Here is a 25,325-nt window from a genome sequence, read left to right on the forward strand (position 1 = left end):
CGGAGCATTGTTCGCGAAGAACTGCGACACCTCCACTTGGATGCTCCGTTGGCAAGCATACCTTCAACAGGCGATGTCCTCAGTGACGAAATTCGGTGAGCGGTGCAGCCACCACCAACACCACTGTCGGGGCCGCACGTGATGTCCTACAGCGATGCCCTGCGCCGACCTGCCCCCGCGCCGCAAGCGTTTCGCCCCGTTGCCGAACCACGACCACCCCATCGTTACCTGCGTCCCGTCGAGCAGCAGCAGGACCTGTGCCCTCCTTTCAGCAAAGCGCACGTATGGCGAACATCCAACAATCGCCCGCTCTGCTACCACTGCGGGGAGACCGGCCATATTCTGCGGAATCGCCCGTACCGGCGGTTGCGTTTGAGAGGATTCCCACCGGACGCACCTCGACCGCGCTATGGTCAAAGACCGCAGGACACAGAGTGGTACCTGTCCACTCAGGTGCTGCCCCCACCTCGCAGCGGTGCAAATCGCGATCGCCGTCCCCGAGGCGCTTTGCCTCGCCCAGTCGGCCCTTATCCTCTGGTCGGTTCAGAGGCACGTTCCCTCGCCGGGAAAACTGAAGACGGTGTCCTCAAGGGTAGGCCCGCCGCCACTGCACAGAGTCAACAGCCTCCACCCGACAATTTGACGCGACGGCCCGAGCGGCGACGACCCGATCGGACGTGCTGCGAATGATTAGTTGCTGCTGAAGTGACCGCACTCTTCGATACCGGTGCTGATTTTTTGTGATGAGCAGGCAGCTCGCCACAACCCTCCGTAAGGTTCAGACGCCTTGGTGTGGACCCGTGATCCGCAACGCCGGTGGCCATGTAGTGACGCCGATCGGTGTCTGCACCTGTCGCATCCAGATCAGCGTTCCTACTTTCACGGGCTCCTTTGCCGTATTACGTGACTGTTCAAAAGATCTCATTCTGAGCATGGATTTCCTTCAAGAGCATGATGCGGTCATCGACCTTCGGGAGCTTATGGTATCTTTTTCCGCCCAGCGAGCCGTTGACACCAACACCGAGCCCACCAGAGTAATGTTGCGCGTATGTGATGACCACATACCAATCCCTCCGCGAGCCAGCAAGTTCGTCACTGTCGAGTGTAATGACAGCACTGGCACTCGTGGCATCGCTGAAGCGAACGTGTCGCTGCTACTCGCTCGGCAAGTTTGTGTCGCTCGAGGCCTAGTAGAATTTGCCAATGTTCGCACGGACATCTTAGTCACCAACTTTACACGTGAACCACAGCATTTAACGAAGACAGCGGTCATCATTTATTTTTACGAGCTTGGAGAGTGTTCCAGACAGTGCTATTTGTCCACCACATCAGACATCGACGATGCAACGTCTACAGGCATTCCGACCGACTTAAACCCGCACCTCTTGGCCAGTCAGAAACGTTGCTTGGAAAGCCTCATCTTTTCCTTCCGCAACTGTTTTGCATGAACTTCCAAGGCGCGACAGACGCCGCTTTCCAAGCACCGAATTATCGTTGCTGACGATCAAAGACCACTATGCCAGCGCCCTTATCGCGCGTCTTCAAAAGAACGTGATGCCGTCCGTCATCAAGTTACCCAAATGACCCAGGACGACGTCATACTACCGTTGACGAGCCCCTGGGCATCGCCTGTTGTCCTCGTCACGAAGAAAGATGGCACCCTCAGGTTCTGCATGGATTACAGACGCCTCAATAACGTCACGAAAAAGGATGTGTATCTTCTGCCACGCATTGATGACTCCCTAGACCGCCTGCGCCATGCCATTTACTTTTCTTCCCTTGACCTCCGCAGTGGGTATTGGCAAATAGAGGTCGACGAACGCGACCGAGAGAAGACCGCCTTTATTACTCCCGATGGTTTGTACGAGTTTAAGGTGCTCCCTTTTGGCTTGTGCTCGGCCCCTGCCATATTCCAACGAATGATGGACACCGTGCTGTCTGGCCTGAAATGGCAGTCGTGCCTCGCATATCACGACGATGTCGTGATCTTCTTTGTCACGTTCGATGAGCACCTGCAAAGTTTGCGTGCTATTTTCGAGGCCATACGTTCCGCTGGTCTCTCTCTCAAACGAGAAAAACGCCACTTTGCGGTTCATCAGTTAAAGTTTTTTGGCCACATTGTCAGCTCTCGAGGTATTAGTCCATACCCCGAAAAGACGGCTGCCGTAGCTGTCTTCCCCAAGCCAACAGACAAACGGAGCCTGCGTCGTTTCTTGGGCCTCTGCGTGTACTATCGCCGGTTTGTTCGCAATTTCTCCAAGATAGCACAGCCTCTGACCCGCCTGAAGAAAGACGCTGAACCCTTCTTCTGGGGCGAGGACCAGGAAGGAGCCTTCACGGAACTCAAGTCCCGTCTCCAATGTGCGCCTGTGCTTGGCCACTTCGACGAAGAGTCCGACACGGAACTGCACACTGATGCTGGTAACGTTAGTCTCGTTGCGGTCCTTGTTCAGCGACAGGATGGTCTAGAATGCGTGATTGCTTACGTCAGTCGCACTTTATCCCGTTCCGAAGTCAATTATTCCACCACGGAAAAGGAATGTCTGGCTGTGCTGTGGGCAGTTACGAAATTTCGACCGTACTTGTATGGCCGCCCGTTTCGGGTCGTGAGCGACCATCATTCACTGTGTTAGCTGGCGAACCTGAAAGATCGCTCGGGGCGGCTTGCTCGATGGAGCCTTCGGTTACAAGAATTTGATGTCACCATCGTGCACAAGTCCGGCCAGAAACACAGTGATGCTGACTCTCTCCCGCGCTCCTATTCTCTGCCCCGCGGACGAGTCCGACGACGATTCGGCTTTTCTCGGTGCTGTCACAACATCCACCCTTGCCCGCCAACATAGGGACGACTCCGAACTGCTGCCCTTCATCGAGTACCTCGAAGGAACCACTCCATCACCACCTCGACTCAAGCGCGGACTTTCATCGTTTTGCTTGCGTGATGGTGTCCTCTACAAAAAGAACTACGGCCCAACGGACACTGTCTATCTGCTTGTAGTGCCTACAACGCTTCGTGACGAAGTTCTGCGTGCGTGCCACGACGACCTTCTCTCGCGCCACCTCTGGTTTTCCCGCACGTTAGCGCGCATACGCCACAAGTACTACTGGCCCAGGCTTGCTGCTGTTGTCCACCGTTACATGCGAACCTGTCGTGATAGCGCCGGAAGAGGCCACCGACTAAACCAGCCGGGCTTCTGCAGCCTATCGATCTCCCGCGCCTCCCATTTCAACAGGTCGGCATGGACTTACTCGGCCCATTTCCGGCGTCTTCCATGGGTAACCGGTATATTGCTGTTGCCACTATCTTAGCCGCTACTGTGAGACCAAGGCCCTTCCCCGTGGCACTGCCGCCGAAGTTGCACATTTTTTAATTCGCAACATTGTGCTTCGTCACGGAGTCCCAACAGTCGTATAAACTGGCAGGGGAACCGCGTTTACGTCGGCACTACGAGCGATGTACTTCGACTCAGTGGCACCAACCATCGCAAGACTACAGCTTACCATCCGCAAACAAACGGACTGACTGAGCGGTTTAACAAGACAATTGCCGATATGCTTTCTATATATGTCGACGATGACCATGCGAACTGGGACCGGATACTGCCTTACATCACGTTCGCGTACAACACTGTGCTGAAACGACGCGCTTCACTCCGTTCCATTTGGTGCACGGTCGCGAAGCCTTGACCATGCTGGACGACATGAATCCTACTCCGGATCCTACTCCCTCTTCTGTCGTAGACGCTGAACAATTTGTTCGTGACGCCGGAGCCGCTCGCCAAGTTGCTCGACAGTGAATCTGGTGCCAACCATAACAAATCGCCGAGCGCTACAACCTCCGCCGCAGGGAGATGATTTACACACCCGGTGACCAAGTCTGGGTGTGGAGTCCGATCCGTTTGCGAGGGCGGTCTGAGAAGCATTTTCGCCGTTAATTTGGTCCATACCAGGTGTAACGCCGCCTCAGCGCGGTGACCTACGGGGTGCTTCCTCAACGAACTGTCCGGTCGTCTCGACAACCGAAGTCCGAAGTATTCCACGTGGCGCGAATGAAGACGTATTGCTTCCCTTAGCTCCTTTCCACAAAGACAATCGCGCCGCTAACTGGAAGTCTTACGTATGTTTTCCCCCTCGCGTGCGGCATCGAGTCGATGCCTCTTGGAAGGGAGGGGGGCAATGCTACATTGCTGGCATTCTGCCGGCGCCACCTTATGGCCTAACCTGTCACCCAGCGCGTGGCCGAACGTCTTCTTTCTCTCGAATGTGCGCGGCGGTTCGGTAAGCCTCGCCTGAGTAAATGGTTGTGCTTCCCGCGTCCTCTACGTTTGTCGGTGACAATATTCACTTCCTTCAGTAGGCAAATTCATCTTTAAAGATCCAAGATAGAGGATCAAAGCTTGTCTCTGCAGTTGCAATCGAAGGAAACGGGCGAGAGTGTGCAGCACAGCGCCATATATCTGGTTGTTAGCTGAGCTGCCGACCACAGTCAGGAATTGCTTTTGATGGCTGATGTCATAAAACGATCCTTGAATTAGCCAGACGAGGCAACAGATCGCTGCATGCGCCTGTGGTGCCAATTCGATTGGGAGAGGTATTAGAAGTTACTTGGATAGTAAACTATATGTAAGCTTCTACTTGCTCAGAAGTAGATCTTTAAATAAAAAAATAGGCATGCATGAAGGTTGGGCCCTTTGAAAAGAGACTGACGTCGCAAAAGTTTTATGCGGGTGTTCAAACCAAACCAAAACCCCTGAAGTCGTGCTGTCCCTAGCGACGGCGCTCTCTTCCGAGCACACAGTCATTACCGGGACAAATATGTGCAGATGATATACTACTAATGGCTGAAAACAAGGAAGATTTGCAGAAGTTGAGAGACATATGTGGTACAGAGACAGATTGATTAGGTTTCAAGTAAAGTATAGATAAATCTGCAGTCATATTTAATGATGAGGGCGGCGAGCATAGAATACAAGAGTTCACGATAGAAGTAGTGGATGAGTACAAGTATCTCAGGGTATGTATTAATAACGGTGCTGAGTATCTGACAGAGCCTGAAAAATATGCAATGAATTAAGCTAGTAGGAATGCAGCTGTCATGAAAAATAGGGCACTGTGTAATTACAATATGTATGAAGTGGTAAGGGGAATCTGGAAAGGGGTGATGGTTCCTAGCCTGACTTTCGGTAATCAGGTCGTGTTCATGAGACCAGATGTTCAAGCAAGGTTATAAATCAAACAACGCGGCGTAGGGAGGCTAGCTTTGGGAGCACATGACAATATACCATATCAGGGGGTACAGGGTGATATGGGATGGGCGTCGTTTGAGAGCAGAGAAGCTAGCGGTAAAATGGCATTTGAGGAGCGATTGAGAAAAATGGGGGAAAAGCAGTGGGCTAGGAAAGTTTTCAGATATCTTAAGGATTGTTGACACGAAATGGAGAAAGCGAACTAGAAAATCGATAAGCAAATATCTGGACAGAAATTTGGGGCAAATCAGCAATTATCGGTTAAGAAAAAGGTTAAATAAACAGGGAGCTCTGTGGAAAACAAGGATGCTGACGGAATCGACACTGGGAACATGCAGGATCTCTAAGCAAGAAATTGCCAAAGAAAATATCTGACAATTGTAGGGGAAGCTTTTTGTTGTTTGAGGCCAGGACGGGAGTTTTGCGGGCTAAGACACATAGAGTCAGGTACCAACCACGAGATAGACACGTTGGGCGTTGCGTGCGCAGAGGACGAGGAAACGGCTGAACACTTGACACTTTTTTGTAAAGGGCTTCATCCTACAGTAGAAAGCAGCGGGGCTGATTTATCCAAGGCATTGGGGTTTAAGGACTGCGAAGGGAAAGTAGATCTTTAGCGGGTAGAATAACCAAGCAAAGGTTATCTCTCTGGTGGCTAAAATCAAGACAAGAGTAAAATTTGATGTCATGGCTAGGTGGCTTGAGCCACCGCCTAATTTAAAGGGTTCAGCCTCCATCCATCCATCCATCCATCCACCCATCCATCCATCCATCCATCCAACCGACCGACCGACCGACCGACCGACCGACCGACCGACCGACCGACCGACCGACCGACCGACCAACCGACCGACCGACCGACCGACCGACCGACCAAAGTGGCCACTCTGGCACCATAGCGCTGCCGCGTCCAAGAACCTCTCTTTCTTCCACCGTGTTCCACGCCAAAACATCTGTTACTAAGTGGACATCAAAATCACGTTCCCCAACAAACACCTAGCCATCGGACCATTCCACTTTCGCTATGAAGAAAAATGCCAAGAAGTAGCTATAATGAACGGACGGTCGAATATCGCCGGAAGAGCTCGCTCGCTGCCGCCTTTGTACACTTTCGTACTGTACACGACTTGACGCTAACACACATTTACAAAAAGTAAACCTCACAGGATTATATGCTGCAGGACTTTCTCGCACTGAATGAAGAATGAGAATTACACAAGGTCTCACATCGGTGGTTGTTAAACAGCACTCCCCGTTGGGAGTGCAGTAACACAAGGAAAATGGCAGACAATAATAAAGCTTCATCCGTGAGCGTCAGTTCTCACTGCAGTGTTGCGCCATTGCTGTGGCTGCAGAAAAAACTACTGAAGAACAACATTGAAAAGATTATTATGGGCACAACACTACACTCTAGAAATGCCGTTAAACTCTTAATAGGGACAATACATAATGTAGCATAAGCTCGGCCGAAAGGAGAGGGCTGATGCATGGGCCGCACGAGCCCGTAATGATAAAATAAAACAAGTAAGCATGCCTCATAAAGATTGTGTTTGGTTCATATAAAGTAAATTGAAAGAAATATGCAAGACTTCATGAGACAACTAAATAAGCAACAATCACCACCTGGTTAAGCCAATCGTAGAAGAATGAAAGTCATGTAGACAAGTACGCCGCATTGAAGTCACTTTGTGTCACCTTCGCAGCGGGCATAAGAATCTGAAAAATTCATCTTATGAAACAAGTAAACCAATCACTGAAGGATGTGAAGATGAGCTCACAATAAAATGCATCTCACTTTAGTGCACAAAAGTCAAGAAACTCAGGAAAAAGTTTTCGCAGTTTTACTGCAAATATATTCCTTTTCAATGCAGCATGCTCGTAGGAGATAATGAATTTGTCAAAATCTCCTGTGTTTTTAGAAAGTTGTTTAGATGCCTCAAAACACACCATAACGTTAAACGATTGTAGGGTGCAAATGGCACTGCCCCCTAAAAGAGTTGTCTATAAATCTTCCCTGGCTTCCTCAATTAAAACAGCTAACCCTAAGTAATAGTAGTTTATGAGGGACTAGCAGTCGTAGATTTCCAGTTATGTAGCATGTGCATTTGTTTATGTTGCACTTTGTTTCGAAATTCAGGTCCCAGTTTTCTTTTTCGGTGGCACTAGAAGAGCTCTACGAGCGCGTTAAGCCATACCATGAACAAATGGCGATCATAGAAGAACAAGCATCGTCAGCTATCGCAAGAATGTTGGAAAAAATTTTAGCGGTGCAGTCGGAGTAAGTATTTTATTTTCGCTATTTGATTGCTCTTTATATGTGATCAGAGGTGCCTTTCTCGTTGTCGTACTATAAAGGGTTAACAAAAAAGAAGTGAACAAAAATGGTAGCCCTGGCTATTAGGAAAAACAATTTTGGTATCCAAATTACTTTCTCCATTCCTGGCACTGTTACGGTAGAATGCAGGTTGTTCTCTACACCACTTTTGGATTAATATCAGATATTTGTCCGTTATCGACAGCTTGGCCTCTGCAGTGGCTACAACGAATTCATTTGCTGCGGCATTCAATTCCTAGGCTCTACATTGTCAATGTCCACCAAAGATATGACTAGACAGGGTGTTTAACAAGACTTTACAATTAGTTTCACAATATAGGTTTTTGGAGAGAAAAGAACGCTACTTTCGGAATAGCATAGTCAATGATGTAGTACATCAGAATGCATCTAGAACGTGCCAACTAGCAGGCCGCTTATCTAATATTCAATAGCTAACTTGTTAACTTTTACTGTTAGGGGTTTTAATTATTCAGAGGCGTGTAGCGTGTATAAATATTATTCATATCAGTTTTTAGAATTTCGAAAACGCGGTTACCTTCGGCGCTGTGGCCAAAAAAATTTTTTGTCTACATGGCATCAATATACATGCGCTTTTAAGGAGCTTGCAGGCAAAGCAACCTCTCCAGTGCACATAACTCGCAAATAAAGCTAAAATTTGCTGGGCCACAGCGCTGAACGTAACCACAATTTCAAAGTTCTAAAAAGTGATATGGGCATTACTGCCGGTGGGCTACACACCTCTCAATAATTAACAAGCCAAGTGGTAACAATTAAAAAGTTAATTTTTTATATTAGTTAAGAGCCAGCTAGTTAGCATGTCTTAGGCATATTCTGGTATACTACACCGTTGACAATGCTTTGCTGAAAAAATCGCTCTTCTAGCACAAATAACTTCTTTTTAAAAATAATGTAAACTCTTCAGTGAACCACCCTTCATGTTACACCGTACATAGTGACAGCTTCATCTCTCAGTTCATGAATATAGCAGAAAGACTTTGAGCTCGACTGTCTAAGAATTTCCTCACAAAACAGTGTCATCCCACTGCGGTAAGCATCTACCAGATTGGTTTTGGCGAGACGTTTCACCTGGTGGCCGCCATTTTACGCTTGCTGTTGAGGACAGAGCAGTAGAAAAGGGTAGTAAAAATGTAATCTTTCTGTTTCTACATTGACCGGGATGCCAAGTGCTCTTTTATATACTTTGTTGACTATGACGTCCAGCTTGTTCTGCTCACTTTTCTTCCATTTCAGATAACGTGCTGTGTAAGCTATTCTGGTCACAATGAAAGTGTGTATTAACTTTATAGCTTATTTTTCTTTAAGTACATGCTTGTGGTCCGATACCCTACCAATAATTCTCGCCACTTCCTCAGCTGTTGCTTTGAATCGTCTAATTATTTCCATTGTTGCCATTGGGGCCTACTCACAGACCTAAGATTTTCGCACGTGACACCTCTAGCATTTGCGCTCCCCCAGAAAATACTACAACAGGGTCAGAGTCTTCTTTCTTCCTAAATATTAGTAACTCTGATTTCTTGGGTGTTCATTGGAGTCCACACCTTTTGGCGTGCTCTTGCACGGCATCCGCCGCATATTGTAGTCTTTTCTGCATGCTCACAAATCATCCTCCGGAGGTCCAGTTCGTAATGTTGTCAGCATACAGTGCCTACCTGACACCCTGTATGCGGTCAAACCTACTCTGTAGTCCTAATAGTGCAGTGTTGAAGAGCAAAGGGGACAGCGCTGCCCCCTGCAATGTGCCCCTACTTTCCAGCCACGTGAACTCTGACCTGACTTCTCTGACATTGAGCCTAACTCTTCGGTTGGAGAGAAATTCTTTGATGTAACTATACATCCTACCACCACAATTGCAGAGCTATAGATTTTTCAGTATGATATCATGTTCGACATTGTAAAATTCACTTTTGAGATTTAGTGCTATAGATGCCCTAGTCAGATAGCTTCTAGTCTTGTCGTTTATTTCTGTTTTTATCTGAAGAATTACGTATTAAGTCGAAAAGTTTAGTCTGAATCCATTCATCATTTTTGGGAAAATGACCCTTTTATCTAAATGTCTGTAAATTCTTTTATATTTAACTTTTTCTATCAACTTGCTGATGCACGGCGTTAGCGACATTGGCCTTAAATTATCGATATCAGTCTCTTTACCGGGTTTCGGAATAAACAAAACTTCTGCCGTCTTCTATTACTCAGGAATCATATCATTCCGGCAAGCATTTGTTAAAAATTTCGTGATAGCCTCCAACTTCTAGTCGTCCAAGTTAGCTAGCATTTTGGTGGTAACCCAATCTCCGCCAGGCCCGGTATCCCTCCTCATGTCTACGACTGCAGCACGCACCTCCCAGGTTGTGATCTCGTTGTCCATTTCCTCATTCTGTGTGCCCGTGTGTTCAGCCATGTCCACACCGACACCCTCCTATTGTATGTATCTCCTTTTAAGTTACTAAATGAGCTTCCTTTCACTCCCCTTGAAGTTAAGTATGGCCTTTAACAGATTTTCTTTGTCTCTGTTTCGCTCTTTCCTGGGTCCATCAGTCATTTCAGTATAGACCAGGTTATCTAGAGGTCAACTCTGCCATTTAAATCGTCGCAGAGGTTGTGCAAGTTAGCCTTGGCCAAATTCGAGGCATACTGCTACGCGTGCACGGCAAGCTTTGCTACTATTTAGTTTCCTGTTTAAATTTCGCCTCCTTCACCTTTTTGTGAGACCTCTCCTGGCTTCCCATAGATGCAGTAAATGAGGGTCAATGGCCGGAAAGTCCTCCGATGTCTTAATCTTTTTGGTGTGAGTTTCCACGTCCTCCAGAAACGTTTTCGCCCGTGCCTCGTATTCTTCAATGCTATGCTCCTCCTTTCCGCTCCTGCACTCCCTGACTGTATCCCAATTTGTAATTGTGGCTGCCCCCCTCTTCGTGTTGCTCTTGTTGCACTCAACTGTAGTCTACAGGATAAAGTGATACCCCCATTTTCTCCTTCATGTTCTCCCAGGCTGCATGTCTGAGATTTTTCCGTTTTTTCTCAGTTCTCTACATTCATTATTCTTCCTTACAACTAAAGAACCGAGGTAACTCACGCTTCCCAGCTCACCTTTTCTGCACTTTTCTCCGTGGTCTTTTCCTTCCATCGTTCCATCGATCCGCCTCTGCTTCTGTCGGCTAGCGCCCAGCTGACCGACCGTGAGTGGCTGCTTGATCTTTGGCCGCCGGCTGCGCCCGCCTCGAACAGTGTCCTGGGCCTTGACTCCCTGTCCTTTGCAACTCTGAGGTCACGCAACTTCTCCGCATACCTCCTCTTAATATGTGTGGAGCTTGAAATTCTGCTCGCAAAGGTTCGAGTTGGTCTTCTGTTCACCGTTAGACACTGAATAGCCCACTAAACATTCATGTTCCTCCACAGGATCCCGTATCCTGCAGAGTTCACATCTCGTTACCTTCAGTATGGGGTGAAAGTCGGCCCTGTGTCTCCCTCCCTCCCCAATCCCGTAGCAGGCTGGTGTCGTTTTTTGTAAATGTAGCACGGCATTTCCCCTGCGTTGTAGTTGACGTAAAAGGGCACTCTGCTACCCGATAACGTGACCGCCACTGTGATTAGCACTGTGACGTGTAACGGGAGCAGCAGATAGCAACGCTCGGCGCTGCACTTACGAACAAGCCGATCACAAAATTGCCAGGTGTGTGCGCGAAGCGTGGCGCTGCGCCGGTCGCAAGGTGCGATTTTTGTCGCTCAGGTGACATCACTGTGCTAATCTTTTTCTGCGGCGACTGTGCGATGAAGAAAAAATATTTTTCAGGAAAACAAGCAATTCTTGATTCAGTGCCTTCACCTCTTCATAGTGGTGAACATTGAAGCAGAAATTAAAATCTCTGGGGCCACAAGCGTATTATTCTAGTTACGGTTATTCGGAAAATAACTTCATGCAGTTTAAAGCGCCTAGTGGTCTATGAGGTGTGTGACCACATAACTCTTATTAGTTTGCTCATATACAACATTTGTCCGTAAAATTTCGAGACTCATTTATATTCCCCTCTAGAATTGACTCCCTAAAACAAATGTTGGTGCGCATGTGTATCGCCATCTTTTCGGGCTAACCTGAGCTATTTATGTTAATTGCTGTGGCAGCCGCTAGATGGCACTACATAAAGAAAAGTACGTTGTGACTAGTCGTCTGCATATTCTACTGTGATTGAATGTAGGGAGATGACCGTCAGCTACGAACAGCGTGTAAACATAAAATTCTGTGTGAAGCTTGGCAAGGCAGCCGCACAGACGTATGAGCATCTATGTTATGCTTACGGCAACGAGACATTATCGTGGGCGCGAGTTTTCGAGTGGCACAAGAGGTTCGTTTCGGAGAGACAGTCTTTGGAAGACGACACTGAGCAGGGGCGCCCTTCAACCTCACGGAATGAAAACAACGTAGCTCGGATCAGGGAAATCGTACAACAAGACCGAACCATACAGTCCTCGTGCTATTAGATGCTCTCGACATTAGTAAGACAACATGCCACCAAATTGTGCGTGAGAACTTCGGGGAACCAAAGCTGAATGCCAGACTTGTGCCGCACTCTCTCACACAGGACGAGAAGGACACGCGGGCATCAGTGAGCGCTGAATTGCTCTCCGAGGCAGAGAAGAATGCTACATTCGTCTACAGTATCATTGCTGAAGCCGAAACATGGTGTTTTCAATGCGATCCTCAAAAAAAAGGCAGAGCGCCGAATGGCGGTCCGCAAGCTCTCCGACGTCGAGAAATGTAGGTCGAGAGAAGACCAAAATAAAGACGATGCTGATAGTTTTTTTATATGCCAGAGATGTCATACACCACGAGTTCGTCCCACAAGGGCAGACGGTGAATTAGGAGGTTTATATCCGCGGGCTCCAACACATGCGTGATGCACTGCGACACCATCGCCCTGACTTATGGGCATCTGGACAATAGAGCCTTCTCCACGTTAAAGCAAGGCCGCGCACTGCTCTCAGCTTGAAACAAAATTCTAGCCAAGCACAGTTACTGTGCTTCCCCATCCGCCATGTTTCGTCTTACCTCTCCCCATGTTATTTTTTTCTGTTTCGTCTTGTGAGGAGTGCCCTAATATGTGGCTGGATGGGGAGCGTGTAGACTATTCATGACTCCACTACAAAGGAGCTGACAGCCCTGCCAAAAGAAGCGTTTTCCAACTGTTTCAAACACCTCAAGAAGCGGTGGAAGCTGTGTATAGACTGCAAGAGACTATTTCGAAGGGGTGCTGCCCAAATGATTTCAATGTTAAACGCATTTTTTATTGGACTCAGTCTCGGAACATTACTGACAAAGGTTGTAGCCAACTCCCAGTTCATTTTGATAAAAGGTGGGGGCGGCGGATAGTACAAGTACAGGAGGCAAAGAAACGAAATCAACACCACGGGCGCAGTCACTCTTGCGGCCTAGTTGCTTCATTTCGACAAAAGGTAGCACTCATTTTTATGTCTCCTGTCATTGTCCTATTCCCGCCGTCCTACCATTTGACGAAATGAGCCAACTATACCGGAAGAACATTCGCCCTTAGTGCATAACTGTGGTAAGTCGACGATCAGCTGCTGAAGCAGGCCTTCAATATAACACAAGCTGCTGAGAAAGCATCCTTAGCAACCAGTCATGTAATATGACGAATGGTGAGGCCCTTCGACAGGACACCTCGAAGCAAGAAAACAGCCATCATTCTAGCATTTGCCTCTTTATCTGCTTTTCGCTGGCATCTACCACACAATATACAAGAGTGGAAAGGCATGGTTCGGAATTTGGGAGTTCGTGCTCAACGCTGTCCATATTATCGCGACAAGATTACATGGACCCCAAAAAGTTCTGCTAATTTCAGCATCTTTATTGTTGTAACAGCGGGTTTCGAAATTCCTGAGCTGAAAATACACAAAGAATGTTTACTCCCCCGAAAGACTCTCCATAATTCGAGTCGTCACATCAACGAGGTTCATATTAACGAAACAGGGCTGTATATGGCGGTGTTACTGAGTCCCACTATAGGCTCAGGCTATTCACTGCGTCCGCTTTCGGCTTAGCCGAGTAGCCGCCTGGATCTTGCTTAGCTGTTTCTTAGCTCTTCGAAGTGATGAGTAACCATCATTGGTGGTAAGAAATGACCCAGGGGCTAGGCTCACGTTGTAGCCGATCGCCGTTAAGAACCCGGTTAATCTGGTACTTCCGACAGCGGTTGAAATGAACTGTGCCGGGAGACTCGAGGCCGAGAAAACAGCAGAAAAATTCTTTTTACGTCCCAAGTAGCCTATAAAGAAAGTTCTGGGAGAATTTCAGCCAGGAAATTCTCCATGCTGCAGCTAGAATAAATACTATCATAATTAGTCGGGCTGACCTCTGCACACTCCACAAGTCTAGAGGGGGCGGAGCGACACACGGCTTAACCCCATGTGCCGACGGAGAAGATTCGGACTACTCACTGGCGACAGAGTTCAAGCCTTATTAGCCGCTCGCCAAAGGTATAGGGAGTACATGGCATATTGGACAACAAAACACTACTCTGAACCAAAATGCAAAAAGCACTAACAGAGCTTAATATAGTAATATAATTACCAAAAGGCAAAACACTGAAGTGTGCATGACTGAGGAACTAGGAAGTTGTATACATAAGAAAAAAGTTGAGGTATAGTGCAATTACTTAACGCATTGGTAATGCCGGTGTTGTGACAAAAAAAAAACTCTTTGCGCTGATACGGTGGTGGATAACGCTGGGATCTGCTTTGCCACCATGGATACACCACCGGTATTTTTCATGGCACTAGAACAAGCCCTGTACGCGATAGCACCGCGCTGGTTGCGGGATCTTAACCGTAAGAGTGAAACCTGCGAGCCAAGATATCGGGAAAATGAAAAATATTGCCAAAATAAGGCTGTTTTCTTGAAACTCATTTGGTACCTGAAAAATAAGGGAAGGCAATTTCTTGCTCTTTGGAACGTTTAGATTGCTGAGCCGGTCGATCTTAAGCCAGCGCGATCGATGTCGCGCCTGTCTTCATATGAACGAGTGACGAGCAGCTTGCAACGGAAGAATTAACGAAATAATTTGTGCCAATATCACAAACTTGAAAGCAAAGTTGTTTTCTTCGAACCCATTTGGTACCTGAATAACAAAAAAAGACAATTTATTTGTTCTTTGGAACGTTTGTATAGCTTAGTCGATCGATATTTATCCAGCGAGATCGACGTAGCGCCTGTCGTTATATCAGCGATTGACGAGCAGCTTACAACGAAAGAATGAACGAAATAATTTGTGCCAGTGTCAAAAACTTGAAAAATGTGCTTAACTACTCTGGAAAACAGTGCGTACTGCTGAAATATGCACAGCAAGCTTCATCGCGTGGTTCAAAAGAGGCCCACGAAGCAGCGTGCGAACGCCGGCAATCTTTACGCAGCCGCCCAGTTGGAACAGCAGTGCAAAAAGAATAAAAAAAAAGAAAAGCAGCGGGGGATCAAACAGTGTGTAAAAGAAAGAGCACGCAGCGCCTCACTTGCGCAAATTTTGTCGTGCTTGTTCGCTTGCGCACTGTTTCATGCGCTAAACATCAACTAGCCGAGCCGTCTATCGGCCAACGCTTCCTGATGTCTTGCAAGTAAATTACTGTCATCGCTACCTCACGGGCCGGTTCTGAAGCTACATCATGCAGTATGCGATAAAGTTTGGCTCTGGAACCACATGTGTACTGATAATTAGGCGCGCGTTATAGGAGCGCAATCAAACAGGCAGCGCTGCGAAAACTGACATGGACAGATGATTTCGTCTGCGCATAGAGATTCAGAAATTTCGAGAGTAGGCAAACGGCTGCAGCGCTACATCAGCGGGAACCGTATAGTGGCAGAGGGCTTGCAAAAACTTTAAGACGCACCCCCAGCCTCAGCCCGAGTATCTTTTTCTCGCCCACCCTCTCCTGACAACCTCTCCCTTCCCTCGAGGAAGGCGCACTCTTGTAGGCTGTGCACATATAGTTGACCATACACGTGCACCTAATTTTATACAAGCAAGCAGGTGGTGTGTTGGTCATTTGCAATTCCGCCACTGGTGTGACGGGGTGGCTGAACTTCTGATACGCATTTATTTGCGGGCTGCCACGTTTACATACATGCATACGTTTTCCCCTGCTGTGAAAACACCACTCAGGGGAGCCAGATATTTCTTAGCGACGGCAAGTCTGTGACTGAAGGAGCTACTAAGAACACAAACTGCGGTGACAAGCTGTTCCAGAAACCCGCAAACCTGCGCAGGGAGCCGGAGAGACAACGCGAGGACCCGGGCGAGGGGCCGTCACATGGGCCGTCACAGACAGCCAAGCCGCCAGCGAAGCGGGTGCCCAATTGGGCACAAAGTAAGGATTACATTCCAGCCAATGTTATTAATCCGCATTAGTTATGCGGGAGTTACGCGTTCCTCCCCGCAAGTTTTCTGCCCGGCCATTAATAGCGTGCGGGAACGGTCTCTGTCTTAGCTGCATGCAGACCACTGAGCTTAATAGTGCATTTGGTGGGAACAGTACCTCTCGTCGATTCGTTATCGCACCTGTGGGCCATGCAGGCCACTGACTGATAGACTTGTTATTTTATTTCATAATTACATCATCTTTACCATCAGCCTGACTACGCCCAGTGCAGGGCAAATGCCTCTCGCATGTCTCTCCAATGAACCCTGTCCTTTGCTAGCTGCGGTCATCGTACCCCCGCAAACTTCTTAATCTTATCCCCCACCATTACTTTTTGCCGCCTCCTCCTACGCTTGCCTTCCGCTGGAATCCATTCTATTACCCTTTGGGACCAGAGGTTACGTTGCCTTCGCATTGCATGCCCTGCCCAAGTCCATTTTTCCCTCTTGATTTCGAATAGAATGTCATGAAATCCCGTTTCTTCCCTCACCCACTCTGCTCTCTTCCAGTCTCTTAACGTTATAACTGTCATGTTTCTTTCGATACCTCGCTCCGTTGTTCTTGAATTAAGCTGAACCCTTTTCTTTAGCCTCCATGTTTCTGCCTCATAAAAAAGCGTAATTAAGATACAGCTGTTGTATTCCTTTCTCATGAGGGATATTGGTGAGTCGCCATTCATGATCTCAGAGAACCTGCCATATGCGCTCCACTCCATTTTAGTCTTCTAGTTATTTCCCTGTCATGATCCCGATCAGCTGTCACTACCTGCCCTAAGTAGACGTATTCCCTTACCAATTCCAGTGCCTAAAGTTCAAAAAGACTGAATTTCTTCGTGGTGCTAATTAAAAGTAGACTTAAAGCCGAAGCAACCAAGCCCCACTTCTCTTCCCTTCTCTAAGGCTGCTTCTCTCGCAAAGTTAGACAGCAGAAATTATCCCATCTCCTAAGATGACACGAATTCCTAAAAGAGTTCGCTAATAAAAATAATTTATGGATCATGAATACCTCCTTCTGCAAATGAGAGAACAAGTGGACCTAGAAGAGCGCCAATATTGAGACTAAAAATCAAACAGACTTCATACTAAGCACTCACCTTGGCATTGTGCAGGATGTGGACGTCGCCGAAAAGGTGCGCTCTAGCGACGCAGATTGGTAAGGTCTTGAATTAGCCTAGATTTAAAGAGGGAGCCGAACGAACAGCAATGCGTGGGAACCGAAGAAACTAACATGTTAGCGGTAAGAGAGAAAGTAGAAGAATTCAGGATTGCGCTGCAAAATAGATATTCGGAACGAAACGGAACTAACTTACGAGTTAGCGCTAAGAGAGAAAGTAGCGGAATTCAGGGTTTCGCTGAAAAATAGATATTCGGTTTTAACTGATGAAGACGATGTTAATGTTCAAATATTGAATTATAATCTAACTGCTCTCATTGCCTAGTGCGCCGTTGAAGTAGGTGGTCGGATGGTACAACAATATGCCGGTAGTCTATCTCAGGAGACGGAAGATCTGCTTAAAAAACTCCAGAACATTAGGCCGTCTAGCTACAGACAAAAAGTAACTAGCAGAGTTATCGAAGTTAATAAATAAGCGCAAGGGGGTGGGTAGCGCACAACATAGTTTAATGTAGAGAGAATCGAGCATGCTCCAAAGAACTAAGGTAACCTAAAAGCGGCAAACTAGGCATAGGTAGAAAGCAGACGTATGCGTTAACAGACAAGGAGGGCAACGTCATTAGCAATATGCATAATATAAAGTAGCCGAACAGGTCTACAGAAATCTATACAGTAGCCAATGTAATCAGAAGGTTAATGATAGAGACAGTAGCGAACAGCAATGCATCATCCCGCCAGTAACGAAAGGGGAAATACCGAAAGCCTTAAGAGCAATGCAAAAGGCAAAACAGCTGGTGAGGATCAGGTAACAGCATATCTGTTGAGGGACGGAAGAGAGATTCTGCTAGAAAAACTGGCCACCTTGTATACGCAATGCCTTATGACCTACCGCAACAGGAGCTTGGAAAAACGCTAACATTATCTTACTTCATAACAAAGGAGACGTGAAAGACTTCAATAAATCACAGGCCTTTCAGCTTACGGTCTGTTGCCTATAAAGTATTTACTAAGCTAATCACTAATAAAGTCAGGTCAACCTTAGACTTCAATCAACCAAATGATCAGGCAGGCTTCCGTAAAGGGTATTTCACAATAGATCTTATTCACACTATCATTCAGGTAATAGAGAAATACGCAGAATATATGCAATCCCGATATATATCCTCCATTGATTACTAGAAAGCAACCTCGGCAGTCATGCAGGCATTGCGGAATCAGAGGGTAGAAGAGCTTTTGAGAATACTAGAAGATGTCTATACTAACTGCAAAGCAACCATAGCCTTTCATAAACTCAGCAATAAAATTCCAGTAAGGAAGGGCGTCAGAGAGGGAGACACGACCTCACCAATGTTATATCTCTGTCACACGGGTATCGCAAAGGCGTTTAAGAAATAGGCTTCTTATATCCAAAGATGTATAGAGTGCAGCTACACGGCAAAAATGTTGCGCCGTTGCAGCTAAGGACATTGGAGGCGAAGGCCAACTATGTTTGAAAATATTTCTTTTAAATACTAAAGGTGTTTCTGGCTTTGCTTTTTGTGCGGGTGTTTATATTTCATGCCCAGATTTCAAGGCAGTGTAAGTGTTGAAGCAACAGCGAGTGCCCCTGGTGGCCAAGGCAATACACAGCAAAACCTGCTGCTGGTGATGAGAGAGGCGGTTGCAGTACTTCTAAGAAAGCTTTCAGAACAAAAAATTATCCAAGCTCAACGAATGAACAGAATACCCCACTTTAATTTTAAAACACTCACTTTAGCCGCCTTCGAGCACAGCAGCGAGTGCTAAGCCTGAACGACTGTTTCATCTTTGGGCTGCACCTTGTAGTGGCGTCGCTACTTCATTAAGCTTTCGATTCTTTAGTGAAAAAAGGTGCCTTTGCTGGAAAGGCCTGCGAGGAATGCCGTGTGACAGGGGTATTATTCACCGGCTATGTACAGGAGGTATTCCGAGGCCTGAATTGGGAACAGGTAAGGATAATATTCGCTGCAGAATACCTAAACAATCTGCAATTCGCTGATAACATTCCCTCGGTGAGTCACTCAGGATATTATTCGCAAAACATTATCAATAATTTTGACAGGCAGAACAAAACTGCGGGTCTAAAAATTAACATGAAGAAAACCAAAGAAGTTCAACAGCCTAGCAAGGGAACAGCGGTTCAGAAATGGAGGCGAGGTGCTGGAAGTGGTAAAAGAATACGTCTACTTAGGGCAGGTAGTGACAGCTGATCGGTTCAGAAATGGAAGCGAGGTGCTGGAAGTGGTAAAGGAATACGTCTACTTAGGGCAGGTAGTGACAGCTGATCCGGATCATGAAAGGGAAATAACTATAAGGATAAGAATGAGGTGGAGCGCAGATGGCGGGTCCTCTCAGTTCATGAATGGCAGCTTACCAATATCCCTCATGAGAAATGTATACAAGAGCTGTGTCTTACTGGTACTCTCCTATGGGGCAGAAACATGGAGGCTACTGAAAAGGGTTCAGCTTAATTTGAGAACAACGCAGTGAGGTATGAAAAGAAAACTGACAGATGTAACGTTAAGAGACTGGAAGAGAGCAGAGTGGGTGAGGAAACAAACGGGGGATCATGACATTCTATTCGAAATAAAGACAAAAAAATGGGATTGGGCAGGGCATGTAATGCTAAGGCAAGATAACTGCCAGTATTTAAGGGTAATGGAGTGGATTCCAACAGAAGGCAGGCGTAGCAGGGGGCGGCAGAAAATTAGGGGTACGGATGAGATTGAGAAGTTTGCGGGCGGAGGAAAGTGTTAACTGTAGAGATATGAGAGAGGCCTTTGCCCTGCAGTGGGAGTAGTCAAGCTGATGATGATGTTGATGAGCCACACACCTCTGTCAACAATTTAACATCATGGAGCCAACCTGCACCGTGACTAGAGTTGATACATACGCTACCCAAGGAAACCAGAGTTCTGCATTTTTTTTCCCTCATGCTACTGAATCTTCTGCGCAACCACGCAGCTGTGATCTCCCAAGCACTGCCGGGAAGCTTACATATCTCCTTTCTCCAGGACGTCCGGGTCCCTGTGTTCACTTAATGTTGTTATGCGCTGTGGCTGTCCTTTTTGTCCAAGTGCATAGTTTCATGAAATTAGTTATCAAATGATTAACATGCAATTTATTTCACATTTTTCTTACCATCCGAAAGAATGTTATTGGTTTATCGCGTATAAATCCAATGCCACCACCGCACCGCAACGTGGATGTTTTGTTGATACCTTATTCAGATGTGTCTTAGTGCAGCCAACACTCACTAGCAAGCCGTTTGACTGCGGCAGTATTTCTCTCAGAATAAAACTCTTATAAAGCCAAATTTAGAACAGCTAAGCTTAATACGTTAGGCCATTAGGCAGTGAACGCTGATTAGAAATGGCGGCGTTTCTGGCTGGTAAGGCAGGTCTGGGGCATGCAGGCTACGAGGACGGTAGCACTGGAACAAGCATGTTAACAGACATTTCACGCACGCGACGAGCCAACCTGAGACACAAAGAGCTACTTGGCTTCGCCTCTCTTTTTAGCATGTAAGGCTACTTCGCTTTGGCCTTTTTATTTTGAGCCGGTTTCGGTACCTGGCTTAGCCTCTCTCCTTATAAGTCATTTGGCCATCGGGATTTGCTGCTTATGAGCCAGCATCACCGCAATTGGTGCGGTCTTGCAGGTTCAGCTTAAAGATCAACACACTTTTTCACTTGCTTGTAGGAATAGAGAATATCCACTTTCGTCGGCAATGGCGAATATAGAAGCATCCCACGGCACACACTGCTCGCGAACAACTGTCGTGGTCTCCTCTTCGCACCTCGTCAACGCGGCATTGAACTCCACAGTGGACTCCTTGCGATGTTCGCAAGACTCGTGCGGCTGTTGCGGCTGCTGTTACGTGATGCGCTGCACCGCGTTGTCTAGCCAGTCCTCTCTTTACCTCCCTCTCCATGCTCTCCTGCCTCCGCGACGAGTCAACCTCCAGAGCCTCGGCAAGTCGAGGCACCGCTTTCTCTCTTTATTTCTTTCACTCCGACCTTCTTGCCTACACGCACGGCGCGGTTCTCTTGTCTTTCCGCGCCTTGGAACCTGCGGCTAAACCGGCTTTCCCTGTCGTCGACGGAGCCCTTTACTCGGCTGGTGACATAGCAACCGGCGGCGGTTGATTCTGGCTCTCACTCTCTGCCATCGACGGGAAGAGTGAAAGGGTTACTCGTAACTCATTACGGCTGCCGTTGTAGACTAATGTACTCAATGGCTTGTATAAAGCTATAACAGCTTTCTCTGTAAATGTAGTACAGCGACTAAAACGGTTCCTCTATGCAGAAGGCGAGGTTCTGCTTGTACCTTGGACGGGCTCAGGAGAGCGACAGGACGGATGACCACTCAATTCTCCTTCCGTAGAGAGCATATGCAGCAAATCTAGCGGTCGCAGGCATGATCAGGCCCTCACTGTCTGAATGCGGATGACCACCAGTGGCTGTAGCTCTATTATAAAACATGGCTATGTACAGTCTGTGACACTTATGTGCAGAACATTTCAGCAGCGCATTGGCTTTCAAACAATGGGGCACCTCGCTGGAGCTACTAAATTCTTGAAGGCAGATTTGTGCGCAAGTAGACAGGAAGTTTCCCCGCAAGCTAAGAAATATTGTCTTATTTTAGTTCCTGCAGACTGATGTACATGGCTTGACTGCCCCACACACTACCACAGGAACGCTTCACGGCGCGGGAAGTAATCAGCAAGAACTCTGGGGTACAGCTCTGTTGCTCTTGCGTGCAACCAGTCCAGTATAGCCTAATGCTTAAAGAAAACGAAATTAGTGAAAATACATAGGCCTCTGAGAAATTTGGAGATTGCTACATGGCCTGACAACTTGCACATTCTTGAGTAGAAGATATGAAGTCAAGGTAATGGATTCCACAGCTGTGCTGTTGTGACATGTTCGCAGACCTTCTCAACTGATTTGGAAAATATCTCGGTAAAGAGGTTTGTAAAATATATCCCTGCCATGAAGGTGGGAGACGGACCGAAGCTACTGCACTCAAAACCAGATGCCGCAAAGAAAGAGTGAGGCCTAAGCATGCAAGAAATGCGACACCAGAAAAGCCCATCGCCTATCAGCTGGGGTGATCGGCCAGTGAACTTATCCGGCGCTAATGCAACATAGAATACAGCCCTGCGGTGATCACGTCATCAGTGGACTAGACGATTATCTACGTAGATAGGAAGCACAGAGGGGTGTAATTTCAATTTTTTAGTGATGCGCTACTATACCAAATTTCGAATGCGAATAAAACGTCAGTTACTCGGTTCCTACTCTAATTGGGAAGTGAAGACTACAATTTCGAATATTCGGCAACGATTGAATAACGTAAGTCTACTTTCATTCGCCCCATCGTAGAAAATCTGTGATATTTGTCAAATTATACAAAGATCGAATTTGAAATGTCAGGCAAAAAGTACACAAACGTCCTCTGCGCTTTCTTGTGCGTTGCTATCGCTTGAACTGTTCACATTCCGCAGCATATGTCATCGCACGGTGCTGGTCGGGATCTCGTGCGAGCGAAATTCCGCAAATGGACTTTTCCGCATACCATAGATGATTAAAACAGTAATGGCACACCACCCGCTTCGAACAAGCACAACGTGAAGGTGGCGGCTTTTTGTTCGATCCTTCCACTGTGCCCTTGGTACCTAACGCTCACACACATGCCACTCCTCCACTCGCCTCCACAGCTCGACTGGCCAGAGCTCCGCCATCTCGTCTTGATCATCATGATGCAGTGCAACCAGTGCAGCGCAATGACGGTGCAAGAGCCTCTATCCCTAAGCCAATAAATAGACTGGCCGCGTAGTTTCGGTTTCTGAGTTTCGCTGCCAGCCCGCGGCGAAGGCGGCTACCGATCGCGGATTCGGCAGCCGTCTTAACCCAACTGTGCGACGATTTTCAGGCCAGTTCGCGTGATGCTGGTGATTTTACACAACTGTTAAAGGCAGATTTTCCAGATTTGTAACGGCAGCACCGTAAGAGAAACGAGGAGCAGAGCGATTGGCGCTACGGACTTGTGACGTCCTCTGTGCCGACGGGCGGCACGACCTATCCCTTGCGCCGTTTGCGTTTCTTCGCTTAGAGAGCGCGGCGTAGAGTTACTGCATATATGCTCCCTACAGGAACCAGATTTCCCTGAGCTGCGCGTGCGTCTATTGGCCAAAAGCGAAGACATTGTTCCAGATTTAGTTCTCTCCTTCCTGCATGGTTCCAAAGCACCGTGCGTTACAGAAAAGCCAACGTGTTCACAATATTGAGCGCTAGACTGCTTTTTCAAGCCTGTTGCCGTACTTTGAGGTCTTTCGCTTTGTCCAAGTGCAGATGTTCAAAAATTGTGTCTGTATCCAAATCATGCAATTTTATCATGAACTTCCTTCAATTATTGAAACAAAAGTGCTTTTGACTTCTGGTACCCGAAACATATGGCCCCAGCGAAAGACATGGTTGGTATTTCAATGACACTGAATTAAATAGGTTTGATGCCGATTCAGTACTAACAAGCTGTCTCATTCACTATGACAGTATTTATTTTAAATACAGTGATTTTTCGAGCGAAAAATATGCAAATAGAGCGAGCACCCGCTGCGCTGTAACCTCCGCACCAAGCATGCCTTCTGCATGTATGAATAGCAGATTTCTCGCATGGCTTTCATGCTTGAGGGAGCAATATGGCGGTCAAACACGCAGCTCACTTAACTCTGGTGCGGCGTGGTTGCTGGAAACTTTGTTCAAGCCTTTTCAGTTATTCTAGAGCGGCGTTCTATGGCTCAAAGTAAGTAGAAAAGTGTTCAGTGGCTTTAGCCCCGATAGGGTATAGGTCACTAGCGCGGCCAATGAAGCGCTCAGCACCGCAAATTGACGGCGCTTAACCTCGCATTGCTCAGGCGTAGCCAACTTCGTTCTTTTCTTTAGCTCAACCGTCAGACTATTTGGACATTGTTTCCGGTCCCTTGAAGTCCGAAATGAGCTTTTACTCTGATCCTGATACTTTAGTTGCAATGCAAGCTTGCCCCATTTATACATTTTGTTCTGTCACTCATTTTGCATGAGCATATACAGGTCGCTGTATACTTTCATGCTGTCTAATGAAGCGTTATGCATTTCTGAAACCGTCATTTTTTTGACACCATGTTTTGTCAATATAGCTTTTTTATTCATTTCAGCTGCAATCACGATATTCTCATTTTCTCAATTTATATATTCCTTTTCTTTTTTGATTTGATACGTAAAATGCCCCTGGTATGGGGCATTACATGAGCGTTGGGAGTGGCAGTTAAAGAAGGAGGGTCTCGATAGCCTTCTTAAAATGAATGACACTGGTATGATGCATGACCTCCTGCGGTATATCATTCCAGTCCCAGGATGCCGAGACAAAAAAAGATAGAAAATGAGCTGTAGTTCCTGTGGGGGCGGCGTAGACGGCGTTATGTTGACTATTACGGCTGGAGAGGCGATGAGCAGGTGATATGACTGATTCTCCTAGAGATTAATGATAAAACATATGAAAGAGGCACAATCGAGAAATTTTTCGGCCCGTTTCAAGGCTGAGTAAGTTGGCTCTTGATTTTAAACCAGACTAGTATAGCAATATTAATCGCTATGATTAAAACGAGTAGCAAGATTTCGTATTTTTTCTAAGGCTAAAGAGAGGTTACATTGCTGTGGATGCTGTATTGCTAGAGCGTATTCTAGTTTAGGGCAGACAAAAGTTAGGTATGGTAATGATTGATGGATAGTGTGGCAAATCCTAAATTGCGACGTAGAAACCCAAGGGTACAACAAACCTCATAGTGATGTTCTTGATGTGAGATGACCATGCTAGGTTTTGCGTTACATGAATACCCAAGTACTTACAGGAAGAAACTGACGAGCGTTTCGAACCAAAAAGAACGTATTTAGAAGGAGTATGCATCTGCCGTAGAAGGAACGAAATCAAACATGTTTTGGCAATATTAAGAGGCATATCCTATTGTTTGCACCAAGTTTCGATTCGGTTAAGATCTTGTTGAAGAATGTCCACGTTAGTACTGTTAGAAATTTGGCGGTGAATTACGCAATCATCAGCAAATAATGCGATGGTGGAGGAAATATTGGAAGGAATATCGATAATGTAGATTAGGAAAAGCAAGTGTCCTA

At 46.8% G+C, this 25,325-nt stretch overlaps 1 long non-coding RNA gene across 3 annotated transcripts in view; it reads left to right on the plus strand.

Annotated features, from left to right (window-relative positions):
- The window catches only part of LOC144107050 (uncharacterized), a 59,580-nt gene that overhangs the window by 32,965 nt on the left and 1,290 nt on the right, over positions 1 to 25,325 (plus strand). For all 3 annotated transcript variants that reach the window (XR_013309209.1, XR_013309203.1, XR_013309201.1), the window contains one exon: positions 15,872 to 15,972. This is a non-coding gene — a long non-coding RNA (uncharacterized LOC144107050). The remainder of the gene's footprint in view (positions 1 to 15,871; positions 15,973 to 25,325) is intronic.

This window comes from Amblyomma americanum, chromosome 1 (genome assembly GCF_052857255.1).
Source record: "Amblyomma americanum isolate KBUSLIRL-KWMA chromosome 1, ASM5285725v1, whole genome shotgun sequence".
Lineage (NCBI taxonomy): Eukaryota > Metazoa > Arthropoda > Arachnida > Ixodida > Ixodidae > Amblyomma > Amblyomma americanum.